We start from the raw sequence: 14,206 nt of genomic DNA, 5'->3' as shown, positions 1-14,206 counted from the left end.
TTTTCTTTAAAACAAAACTTACACTAATAATGCTACTTTTTTCCTTTTTAGTTTTTAAATTTGTAAAATAAACTTAACAAAATAAGATAGAAAAATAAAATATCTAATTTAGATAAAAGAAATATTTAACCACTAAAAATGGCCGGTCAAAATTTACGTGTCTACACATGTAACAACATTGATGTTTGGGTATCAAATAAGATCCCAAGACTATATTCTTCCAGTAAACTTTAGGGTGTTGAGGCATGAAGGACCTGTATGATATCTTAATGCTACACTTACCATTGGCACAACAATGGTGTAGAGAATTGCTTGCATTCTGATTAAGGAACCACTTTATGGCATCACAATTCTTGCTTATCAGCCACAACGCTTGCTTGGGTTTCACGATTGAATCAAGTGCCTTGTCTTTTATATAGGAACAAGCTGCTTTTGTTCCACAAGTAAAACACAATGATACTTAACCCTCCAGCTAATTGCGGCATGCACACTTTGTCCCACGCAATGAGTGCTTTTCTTGAGCTTTCATGGTTGCCAGTCCGTAAGAATGTTCTGCACACACTGGTCACCAGCTTGATGGCTTTCTTTGGTGAAAGGAAGGACTTTTTCCCAATATGTTTACCTTCCAAACAAAAAACTTTGGATTAGTTGAGCTCTTCCACTATATGATCAGATAGTTGATATTCATGGGATTAGTGCGGTATTATGTATGCACAAAATTTACATGGAAGATTATCACAAACCAAGTGCACAACATCAACATCGTCTAAATCCTTTGATAAAAGAAGTGGTAAGAAAGGAAGTGATAAAGTGGTTAGATGCTGGGGTTGTTTACCCATTCTCTGATAGTAAATGGGTAAGTCCGGTGCAATGTGTTCCCAAGAAGGGAGGTATGGCTGTGGTAAGGAACGAAAAAAATGAGCTAATTCCTACTAGAACAGTGACTGGCGGCGAATTTGTATGGATTACTGGAAACTTAATGATGCTACTCGGAAAGATCACTACCCCATTCCCTTTATTGATCAAATGCTTGACAGGTTAGCAGGGCAGGAGTACTATTGTTTCCTAGATGGCTATTTAGGTTATAACCAGATCTTTATTGCACCCGAGGATCAGGAAAAGACCACATTCACTTGTCTGTATGGTACATATGCTTTCAAACGCATGACATTCGGACTGTGCAATGCACCAACGACTTTTCAAAGGTGTAATATGGCCATTTTTCATGATATGGTGGAAGACTTTGTAGAAGTGTTCATGGATGATTTCTCCGTCTTTGGGATGTCTTTTGAGGTATGTCTCCGAAATATGGATAGAGTACTTGCTAGATGTGAAGACACTAACTTGGTTTTAAACTGGGAGAAGTGTCATTTTTTAGTAAAAGAGGGGATAGTGTTGGGGCACAAGGTGTCTAAATCTGGGTTGGAGGTTGATAAGGCTAAAGTAGAGGTTATTGAAGAATTGCCCCCTCCGATTTCTGTAAAAGGTGTGTTTAGTTTTCTTGGTCATGCAGGTTTTACAGGTAATTCATCAAGGATTTTTCCAAGATAGCAAGACCCATATGTAGCCTTCTGGAGAAAGAGGTGAAGTTTGACTTTGATGAGATGTGCTTGAAAGCTTTTGAGATGCTGCAGAGAAACTTAATTGAGGCTCCCATCTTAATTGCCCCTAATTGGGAATTACCATTTGAACTCATGTGTGATGCAAGCGATGTAGCAGTGGGTGCAGTGTTGGGACAAAGAAAGAATAAAGTATTCCACTCAATCTATTATGCAAGCAAGACCCTTGACTCCACTCAAGTAAATTACACAGTGACTGAGAAGGAGATGCTGGCCCTAGTGTTTGCCTTCGACAAGTTCAGATCGTATTTGGTACGTAATAAAGTGATTGTTTTTACTAACCATGCAACTATTAGGTACCTATTCAACAAGAAGGAGGCTAAACCAAGGCTGATTCAGTGGATATTGCTTCTCCAAGAATTCAACCACGAAATCAAGGATGGGAAGGGAACGGAGAATCAAATAGCAGATCACTTATCTAGGTTGGAGAATTTTTCACATGTGAATGAAGGTGAGCAAATCCGGGAAGAGTTTCCAGATGAACAATTAATGGCATTGGATATCTCTCAAGTGCCCTAGTATGCACAGACATAGTGAATTTGATAGTAAGTGGTGATTATCCTTTGGGTGCTACCACCCAACAAAAGAAAAAGCTGAACCATGATGCCAAGTTCTACATTTGGGATGAACCATTCTTGTTCAAACAAGGGGTAGACCGGGTAGTAAGAAGGTGCATCTCAGAATCTGAGGTTCACAAAGTGCTGAAAAGTTGTCATGCTAGCCCATATGGAGGTCATCATCGAGGAGAGCGCACTGCTCATAAGGTACTACAATCTGGTTTCTTTTGGCCCTCGTTATTTAAAGATTCTTTTGCTTTTGTGAAGGGTTGTGATAGATGCCAAAGGTTGGGTACTATTTCAAGACGACATGAGATGCCACTAAGTAACATTTTGGAGGTGGAAATTTTTGATGTGTGGGGTATTGACTTTATGGGTCCCTTCCCACCATCAAGTGGAAATCAATACATTCTTGTGGCTGTGGATTATGTTAGCAAATGGGTTGAGGCGGTCTCTCTTCCTTCCAGTGACTCAACGGTGGTGATAAATTACATCAAGAAGCACATCTTCACTCGCTTTGGCACTACAAGGGAAATCGCAAGTTATGGAGGTAAGCATTTCATTAACCATCTTGTTAAGAACCTTGTTGCTAAGTATGGTATCCGTCATAAGGTTGCGACAACTTACCATCCTCAAACAAGTGGCCAAGTAGAGGTGTCGAATAGAGAGGTAAAGCAAATTTTGCAGAAAACGGTGAATGCACAAAGGAAAGATTGGGCTGAGAAGTTGGATGATGCGTTGTGGGCATATCGGACTATATCCAAGACACCCATAGGGACTTCTCCCTATCACCTTGTACTTGGAAAAACATGTCACCTTCCAGCGGAATTAGAATATCAAGCCTACTGGGCGATTAAGAAGCTGAACTTGGACCCCGAGCTAGCCGGTAAAAAGAGAGTGAATCAACTGCATGAACTTGAGGAGTTTAGGCTCCGCGTGTATGAGAATGCCAAGCTATACAAAGAAAAGATGAAGCCGTGGCATGACAAGTATATAGTAGCTCGTACTTTCAATACGGGAGATAAGGTATTACTATTTAACTCTAGAATAAGGTTGTTCCTCAAAAAATTCAGGTCAAAGTGGAATGGTTTGTTCGAAGTGATTAGAATGACACAACATGGGGCAGTTGAACTTCAAGGTGAGACTGGCCCTACGTTCTTGGTCAATGGGCAAATAGTGAAGCACTATTTTGGTAAAGATTCGGATCATGATCGGGAAGCGCTTGGGCTAAATGATGAATGATCCAAGCTGCGTTGTGCAGCGACGTTAAATCAAGCGCTACATGGGAGGCAACCCATGAACAATATGTAATAGATAGGGAGTTTGTGTTTGCAATTTTGATTTTTAGCATGGTTTCAATTCGTAGAATCTAGGAAGTTTATTTAGTTCTTAGTTTTAGCTAAAGAGAATTTTTTGTAACTTAGCTTGTAAAAAAAAACAATTTGGAGTCAGGCGTACCGGTTGGCGCATCGCGCCTGGCATCGAAAGTCAGAGGGAACCCTCAGGCGCGGTGAGGGGCGCACCGCGCCAGGCATTGCCCGTCAGAGTGCCATCTCAGGCACGCTGAGCGGCGTATTTCCCCTCCCATTGCCCCTAACCCACCCCTTTAAACCCCCCAATCCCATATTCATCCCCTATTATCTCTTCATCTCACCCGACCCAAACCCCTAAAATTCTCCAAACTCTTTCTTCTTCTTTCTTCTTCCCTAATTTTTCTCCTTCCTCCATTAAAATCTTCCCATTCCCCACAATCAACTATCTTTCTTCCTCCTACACCCATAAAAACAAAACCCTCCACTTCACCCACTTCCTCTTTCCTTCAACTCTACTAATCTCCATATTTTTTTCTTTCTTTTTTCTTCTCCTTCTTTTCACCACTGCCTAACCCGACCCCTCCTTAACATTTCTAAATTTTTTTCTTTTTCTATAGTTTTTTTTTTCTTTACAGGTTACAATGGCACCAAAAGCAAAAAATGTGGCGGGTTCCAAAAGGAGTCAAAAAGGTGAAGCTTTTGGGTCCTCTAGTGGCCGGGAACCAGCACAAAAATTTGGGAAAAAGGCTGTGCAAAGGTATGGATGGGAATGGTTCGAATGTCAACAAGAGGCGAAGTATATGTGTGATGAATTTGTTAATGAGGTACGATTACAGTCGCAATTTTCTGATATATAACAGACTGTGAATGAGTTGAGTTTGCGGTTTATTTTTGAAAATCCGGGGGATTGCAATTTGACTTTAGTGCGCGAATTTTATGCCAACTGGCTTACTGAGACCAAATATAAAACTGTGCCAGTTAGGGGGAAAGATATAAAATTTAATGCCCAAATTCTGAATCACTTGTTAGGGACTCCTAATTGTGATCCCGATGTGTTTAATGGCTTGAAGGATTGACCTCCTAATAGGGATATCCGTCATACGTTGTGTGGGGTGGATTCAAATGCTAGGTGGGAAAGAAGTAGAGACACGGGGAGACATAATACCCTCCATTTCGCTAACTTTAATAAAGTAGCGAGGGTATGGTTAAAAATAGCATGTAGTATGTTGCTTCTGGCCAAACATCTCACGGATGTGACCAAGGACAGGGTGGTGTTGGTTTATATGTTGAAGAAAGGCATGCCAATTAATGTTGGGGCCACACTTCGGCCGAATATGATGAAGTTTAGGAATAATCTGAGGTGGAGGTTCTATTATGGGGGTTTAATAACCCATTTTCTGAGGGGGTAGGGTATTGAGGAAGAGAATGTTGATATGACTGTTACCCAACACTTGGATCTGACGGGTAAGTTGGTGGATGTGACTTGCACAAAGACTTTAGACACATCCCATGGGCCTGTCCTATATGCGCCAGACAGGCAAGCTCGTGATGACAACATCATGGCCTGTATGTTCAGTATGGCTGAGTTACAATGGCGGACTGGAGGGCAGCCGGTTACTGATGATGAGATAGAGACCTTGACGGATCGCTATCCTTTGATCGATAGTGCAACTTTTCTGTGCAAGTCTGGACCTGCCTTTTTGGAGCCTTTGGATAATGACGAGGCTACTACTGATGAGGAGATTGATGGTGATGATGATGATGATGCTGCAGTGGATAAGGCAAATGCCTTAATGGTGTTTGACGGTGGCAATGACGAGGCCTAGGGTCCGAGGGAGTATTCTTACCCTTACTCTTTGTTCTATTTTGTGCACTGGGGATTGTGCTTATCTTTAAAGTGTGGGGTGAGGTGTTCTCTGTATATATAGATATTTATTGCTTTATCGAGTCTAGTTGTTAGTTTTAGGTTAAATTTTTTCTTTTGGGTTCCTCAGCATTTGTTTTCCGTACTTTTACTAAGGATTGTCCCTTTGAACCATATAAAACTAGTTTAATGCTTTATTGAGTCATAAGGCCGTCTTAGGATGGACATTTCCCAATGATGGATGAATAACGACCGTCTTAAGGGAAAATTAGTCACGTGGAAGAGTAGGATGAAAACCAACCTTGGTGTTTGGAAGCTATGGCCGGATAAGTTAGCCAAACTTCATGGGTAGTTACACTTGGAAGAATGCAATAACTTGTTGACCGTGTACTTAGCATGTGTTCTTAAGATTGACTCAAAATAATATGAAAATGGGCTTAATTGTGTAGTGATACCGTAATGCAAGTTAAATAAGCATGTTACTTGATATATCTTTATATGTGTCATGATGCCATGTATGGTGAGTGTTGATTTGTTCTTGCTTAACTTGATATCTAGAACTTGCCTTGTGTGTGTTGAAGCAGTAGCTTGCATGATTTAGGGAATGTGATTGAGGNATGGAGACCTTGACGGATCGCTATCCTTTGATCGATAGTGCAACTTTTTTGTGCAAGTTTGGACCTGCCTTTTTGGAGCCTTTGGATAATGACGAGGCTACTACTGATGAGGATATGGATGGTGATGATGATGATGATGCTACAGTGGATAAGGCAAATGCCTTAATGGTGTTCGATGGCGGCAATGACGAGGCCTAGGGTCCGAGGGAGTATTCCTACCCTTACTCTTTGTTCTATTTTGTGCACCGGGGACTGTGTTTATCTTTAAAGTGTGGGGTGAGGTGTTCTTTGTATATATAGATATTTACTGCTTTATTGAGTCTAGTTGTTAGTTTTAGGTTAAATTTTTTCTTTTGGGTTCCTCAACATTTGTTTTCCATAATTTTACTAAGGATTGTCCCTTTGAACCGTATAAGATTAGTTTATTACTTTATTGAGTCATAGGGTCGTCTTAGGATGGACATTTCCCAATGACGGATGTATGACGACCGTCTTAAGGGAAAATTAGTCACGTGGAGGAGTAGGATGAAAACCAACCTTGGTGTTTGGAAGCTATGGCCGGATAAGTTAGCCAAACTTCATGGGTAGTTACACTTGGAAGAATCAATAACTTGTTGACCGTGTACTTAGCATGTGTTCTTAAGATTGACTCAAAATAATATGAAAATGGGCTTAATTGTGTAGTGATACTGTAATGCAAGTTAAATAAGCATGTTACTTGATATATCTTTATATGTGTCATGATGCCATGTATGGTGAGTGTTGATTTGTTCTTGCTTAACTTGATATCTAGAACTTGCCTTGTGTGTGTTGAAGTAGTAGCTTGCATGATTTAAGGAATGTGATTGAGGCGTTTCTTTGAAATAGCCAATTCTTAACTCTACTTGTATGCCTACCATTGAAATCATCCCTAGTGAAGCCCCATTGAGCCTTTAGCCTTGTTTATTGATAAACCACATGATAAGCCGAAACCCGTTTATTGATACCAAGCCTTTTGATCCTATGAAAATCCTTAATGCACTATGTTGAAGAATTAGGGTTGAAAATTGTTGGTTGATATAGCTAAGGGTGAAATGCTACATTGTGTGGAAAATAAAATTTAATTTTGACCCTGGTCCTTAGTGACAATGTGTACCTCAACTAAATTGAGGGTGGCTAATTTAGAACTATACTGGAAACATTGGCCCTGATCCTATCAAGGATAATGTGTACCCTACTCGGATGTTAAAATCTAGAGTTAGGATGGCTAGTGCAAAGACATGGAAAAAAAATGATGAACAAGAAATAAAAGGCAAATGTGGAGCAACAAAGGGGGTACATAGCCATGCAGTGTGTACTAGGAGGAAAGAAAAAGTCATGAAGGAGATTGTTGGCTAAGTAATAACATGTGCATTAGGGAGGTTTTGTCACTGAAATGATTCCCAAATATTCCTTCCCTTACCTTAAGCCGACATTACAACCAAATAAAAGTCCTCTTGATTCCTTGAGAAATATAAAGCGAAAGTAAGAATACACTATGGGTAAGCTTATGGTATGTTGAGGAAAGTAAGAATTTCTTTTGTGAGAGTGAGTTGTTTGTTGGAAAGATAGGCCTTATTGATTTTGAAATTGCTTGAGTGAAAGGCTTTACTAAACATAAACAAGTGAGGGAATTCATGGCATGTGTAAGATTATCAAATTGATGTGTGGTATGAGTTTGCATTAGCCCGGAAAAATAACAAAAGAGTCATTCTTTGAGCATGTGTGTACTTGGTATAAATGTTGTGAATTGTTGCATCCAATTTGAACTACAAGATCATGATTAAATATGTTTGGTTGGTTTTGAGGTGGATTGATAAAGCCAAGTGTTGTGAAAAAAGAGTCGATAGTTTAAAGATCATTTGAGGACAAACAAAATTCTAAGTGTGGGGTGGTGATCTTAGGCATATTTATATGCCTAAGTAGTCAAAATTGACCCACGAAGTGATGATGTTTGATGACAATCTTTAGTTATTAGCTAGATTTTTAGTTTAACTTGTGATGATTGCATACTTACACACGTGATTAGTTGTTTCAAGAAATCTTGACGAAATATGGATTGAGAAGATGGAAGAAGGAGCAAGGCGATACAGAAAAATGGTGAAGGAAAAAACCACCAGTGGCTGGCGCACTGGTTGGCGCGGTGTGCCACTGGTGGTACTTCAGAGAGCCTTTTGAGGCATACTGAGGGGTGCAACGCGCCAGAAGGGAAACTTCAGAGGCGCTGCCCATGCACTCTGCTTGGCGCGACGCACCAGGAACTAAACGACTGAAGAAACTTTGAGGCGCGATAAGGGGCACGACACGCCACCTGTTTTCCTATTTTTCCATATTTTAAATCTTAATTAGGAGTCCTTATTTGTGTAGGATTGGTTCCCAACTTTCCCTACTATTATAAATAGATTCTTAGGCCTCCATAGTTAGGGTTGGACTTTTGTTTAGTGTGCGAGAGCAAGAATTCAAGTTTGTAATCCCTTAATTATCCTCTTTTTCTGAATTTGGTATGAACGTTTATCTATTATTGATTTCTAATAGCATGAGTAGCTAAACGCCCTAGTTCTGGGGCTGTAGCTATGAATTATGTGTTGAGTTTGAGGCTTTATGAATTGATTTTTGGTTGTCAATCCAAATTACTTCTATATTCTTGTTTTACTATTTTATGCTTGCGCACCATAGAATAAATCTAGTGTCTAATCTTAAAATCGAACGAGGGGAGGTTAGATAGACCAGAGAATATAGAGAGATCGGTCCACCCATTAAATTGAGGTGATTAGTGTTCAGGAGTGACGCCTAGACGAACACGTTGCTTTGTTACGAAATAGGATGAAATATACATGCTCGCTAGTTAGTTTATTTATTCCCGCTCAATGATGTAGTTAGATGGCTAATTGGGGTAAGCGGTGAGAGGGGAACTACCCGGACCATACTATCAACCCTATAAACTAGTAATTTGACAACTGAAGTGAATTCTAAGCCAATGATATGATGCATGATATTCAATATATGCTGCATCCCTGGAATTGTTTTTAAATTTGCTTGAACCATATTAACAAAGTTGTTCACAATCGGTTACTTTCATTTAGTGCATAATTATTAGTAGGTACTTAACTAAAGCATCAACTCTTAAAAAGGTTACTTGATTACTTTTAGTTGTAGAATTAAACGAATATAAGTTGATCATAAGTCCCTTGGGAACGATAACTCGTTTCTTAAATAATTTGTACTACTTGTGCGACCACGTACACTTGTGTGTAATTTGGGGAGCAGCAATGAGCTTCCTCTAAAATTTGCTTCCTCAAACCATCAACATACGGAACACATAATCGACCTTGTTACCTAAGTACCCCATCTCTCTCTTGGGAGAAAGCCTAAACGGACTTATTGAGTATCGACTCTTTCAATTCAACAAATATAGAATCACGGCCTTGCTTAGACTTCACATCCATCACAAAGGACGATTCAGAAACATTATGGATCATGGCACCACCGTTGGTGGAATCCACTAGTTACACACCTAGTCGGACCATACTATGCAACTCACGAACAAATTCTTTCTTTTCATCCTCTACATGAGCCACACTACCCATGAACAATCTACTAAATGCATCCGCTACAACATTATCTTTGTCGGGGTGGTAAAGGACACTCATGTCATAATCCTTCAAAAGTTCTACCCACCTTTTTTTTCGGAGATTCAAGTCTTTTTGACTAAACACATATTAGTGACTCTTGTGATCGGTGAAAACATCCACATGGTCTCCATACAAGTAATGTCTCCATATTTTCAAGTTAAATACTACCGCCGCTAATTCAAGATCATGGTTAGGATAATTCTTCTCATGTACTTTAAGTTGCTATGAAGCATAGGTAATCACTTTATCTTTTTGCATGAGGACACATCCCAACCTTACTCTAGAGGCGTCACAATATACCACAAAACCATCTGTACCTTCTGGTAAGGTCAACACCAGAGCGAATGTAAGTCTATATTTCAACTCTTGAAAGCTTTTCACACAAGTCTCCGACCACTCAAACTTCGCTTTCTTTTGAGTCAAAGTCGTCAACGAAGAAGCAAGGGAGGAAAACCCTCAACAAGCCTCCTATAGTAACCGGCCAAACCTAAAAAGCTTCTAATGTTGGAAGGAGTTAGAGGTCTAGGCCAACTCTTGACCGCATCCATCTTCATAGTATCTACCTCAATACCCTTGCTTGACGCAATGTGACCAAGGAAAGTTACGGACCTTAACCAAAATTCACACTTGCTAAACTTTGCAAAAAGTTGTTGGTCCTTAAGAACTTGCAACACAATTCTCAAATGGTCTACATGTTCATTCTCTGTCCTTGAATAGATCAAAATATCATCGATAAACAAAATCACAAACATGTCTAGGTATTGCCTAAACACTCTATTCATCAAATCCATAAATGCAGCTGGGGCATTTGTCAACACAAATGACATAATCACAAATTCATAGTGACCATTCTGGGTCCTAAAGGCTTTCTTAAGAATATTAACCCCTCTAACCCTTAATTGGTGATAACCCAAATAAAGGTCAATTTTGGAGAAATAGCTTGCCCCTTGAAGTTGGTCAAATAAGTAATCGATTCTTGGAAGGGGATATTTATTCTTAATGGTCACTTTGTTCAATTGGCAATAGTCGATGCACATTTAAAAAGACCCGTCCTTCTTCCTAACAAACAATACCGGAGCACCTCAAGGAGAGATACTCAGTCGGAGCCATTCAATAGGGAGGAGTGGAGATAGGTTGTGTATACGGTAAAAGGTCAATACAAATATATATTTCCTGCTCACGAGGAATACCGGGAAAATCATCGGGAAAAGGTTCTGGAAACTCATTTACTACCGGAACTAACTCTAGAGAAGGGATTTCAGACTCAACATCCATCACCCTAACAAGATGGTAAATGCACCCTTTGGAGATCATTTTCCTACCTTTAAGGCAAGAAACAAATTGACCTCTAGGGATATAATTTCCCCCCTTCCACTCTAAAATAGGTTTATTCAGAAATTGGAATTTAACCACCCGAGTCCTACAATCTATAGAAACATACATGCATGCAACCAATCCATACCTAAAATCACATAAAAGTCTAACATGTATAACTCTAGTAAATCCACCAAAGTAACTCTATAGGAAAAGGAAATGGGACAACTTCTATAGACTCTTTTAGCCACCACCGAGTCACCAACTGGGTAGAGACCGAAAGAGGTTCTACTAACACTTCAGGGAGTATTTCAAACTTCATGGCCACAAAAAGGTGTCACAAAGGACAAAGTGGCACCAGGATCCAACAAGGCGTATAGATCAATAGAAAAGACTTTTAACATACTGGTCACAATATTTGGGGAGCTCTCTTGGTCGCCTCGGGATTGAAGAACATAAAAGCAGTTTTGCTTTCGAGCATTGGAGTTGGAAACGCTTGGAGGAGCTTGTTTATCTTCCCTTACCTTAACTTTGGGCATTGGACAATCTCTCATCTTGTGGCCAACCTTCCTACAACTAAAACACCCATCGGTACCAACAAGACACTTGTCATCATGCTTTTTACCACATTTTGCACAATTAGGCCTAAAAACATAAGAGCCACCACTATTACCTCCTTGAGGTTTAGGGTTGCAAACCCTATCCTTGTTGAACTTTGGAGCACTAGAGGAACCTTGGTTGGAGAACCTTTGTTTGTACCTTTGTCCATCGGACCTAGCATTGGAGAAGTTCCCATCACTGATTCTAGCCCTTTTTACCTCTCTATTCCTTTTCTTAAGTTTCGACTCCTAAATTTTTTGAGCATATACCATGAACCTTGAGATATACATGTCATGATGAAGCATTGCTGTACGTCATTCTTCTTCAACCAAGTCGGACACACCCGTCAAAAATCTACTCATCGCATCCCTCAGATCCTCTCGCATAGATGGAGCATACTTGGATAGTTGGGTAAATTTTAAGGCGTACTCCTTGACACTCATGCTACCTTGCCTAAGGTTAATAAATTCTTCCACCTTTGATTCCCTCAACTCTCAGGGATAGAATCTATCAAGGAATGCCGATTTAAAAACATCCCACTCTATGGTATCCGCTATCGGCCTATTTATCTTCCATTGAGCATATCAAACTTGAGGCACATCTTTCAATTGGTAGGCAGCTAACTCCGCACCCTTCTTTTGTGGAGACCCTTCCATAATTTCAAGCACTTTATGAACCTCATCGATAAATCTTTAGGGATCCTCTTCCACTTTAGAGCCATGAAATTCGGGAGGGTTCATTCTAGAAAAATCCCTAACTCTTGAAGAATCCGAATTCACATTAGGATTGACCGTAGTTACCACATCCCTATTGGCTTGAACCGCCAAAGATTGGGCCAACATTTGAAAAATTGACCTAACCTCCTTATCTAACATAGCCGAAGGATCAATCGAAACTTGAGGAGCATGGGGAGGAGCTTGATTACCTTGAAGAGGTTCCTCATTGACATTGCCGCCCTCCATTCTTCTAGCCTAATCCCTTCGTGTATTCAAATCATGAAGACACAAGAGAATGATTAGAAGAGGGTCTTTTATAGAGTTAAACTCTAATGCATTACTTAAGAGTAATGAAAGATGTGTAGTTTTCTAAACATCTTATAGTCTCTCATTCATAAATGTGGTGCACTGCACACTTATGAACAAGACTCTACCAGACGTGGCTTATGAGGCATCATCTTAGAATCATTCTAAATCTTGTGCTATGATTACCAAGTTTGCCATGACCCAAGGGTACCCTCTAGACGTAACAAGGCACATAGAACCCTGAAAGGCACCATGTAAGCCACTTATCATATCATAACATAAAGCATTAGAAAAATAAGAGTAAAAACACATTTAAGTCCAAAAATATTTATAAAGGAAAGAGGATGTCCAGACTTGTCTCAATTAGCCATCTATTACAATAGGGGAAAATTCTATGACAAAATGTTGGTTCATTTCCTATCTTAAAGCTAGAAAGATGATTTCTAAAGGTTGCTTGTACCATTTAGTTAGGGTGAGTGATTTATATTCTGCAACCCCTAGTCTTGAGTCGGTCCTTATTGTTATTGAGTATCCAAAAGTGTTCCCAGATTATTTACCCGGTATTCCTCTTGAAAGAGAAATAATTATTGGTATTGACATTCTCCTAGATATACAGCCTATTTCTATTCCTCCTTATTGAATGGCTCCAGTTGAACTTAAGGAGTTGAAAGATCAATTGAAGGACTTGTTGGATAAGGGTTTCATCCGGCTGAGTATCTCTCAATGGGGTGCTCCGAATGTGTATTGACTATCGTCAGTTGAACAAGGTGACCATTAAGAATAAGTATCCGCTTCCAAGGATAGATCATTTGTTTGACCAACTCCAAGCTGCAAGTTACTTCTCTATGATCTACCTTAGATCGGGTTATCACTAATTGAGGGTGAAAGATGATGAAATTCTGAAGGAGGCTTTTAGGTCCTGGTATAGTCATTATGTATTTTTGGTGATGTCGTTTGGCTTGACTAATGCTCCGGCGACATTTATGAATTGGATGAACAGGGTGTTTAGATATTACCTTGACATGTTTGTGATTGTGTTCATTAATGATATTTTGATCTACTCAAGGAGTGTGAATGAGCATATTGATCATTTGAGGATTGTGTCGCAAATCCTTAAGGAACAACAACTCTTTGCATAGTTTAGCAAGTGTGAGTTTTGGCTAAGGTCTGTAGCTTTCCTTGGTCATATTGTTTCAAGTAAGGGTATTGAAGGTTATTGAGGTATATCCTAAGAAGACATATGTGGTTAAGAGTTTGACTAAAACTCTATAACCCTCGGACATTAGAAATTTCTTGGCTTTGGTCGGTTATTACCGATTGTTTGTTGAGGGGTTTTCTTCTACCTTCTCTCCATTGAAGACTTTGACTCAAAATAAGGCTAAGTTTGTATGGTCTGAATTATGTGAGAAAAGTTTACAAAAGTTGAAAGATAGACTTACTTCCGCTCCGGTTTTGACTTTATCGGAAGAGACAAATGGTTTTGTGGTATATTGTGATTCCTCGAGAATTGGGCTGGGATGTGTTCTTATTCAAAATAGAAAGGTTATTGCCTATGCTTCAAGACAACTTAAGGTCCATGAGAACTATTATCCGACCCATGATCTTAAATTAGCGACTGTGGTTTTTTCCTTAAAGATATGGAGGCACTAT

This window comes from Solanum stenotomum, chromosome 4 (genome assembly GCF_019186545.1).
Source record: "Solanum stenotomum isolate F172 chromosome 4, ASM1918654v1, whole genome shotgun sequence".
In the NCBI taxonomy this organism is placed as follows: Eukaryota; Viridiplantae; Streptophyta; class Magnoliopsida; order Solanales; family Solanaceae; genus Solanum; species Solanum stenotomum.
The sequence above is the reverse complement of the archived record's forward strand: the minus strand, read 5'-3'. Positions refer to the sequence as shown.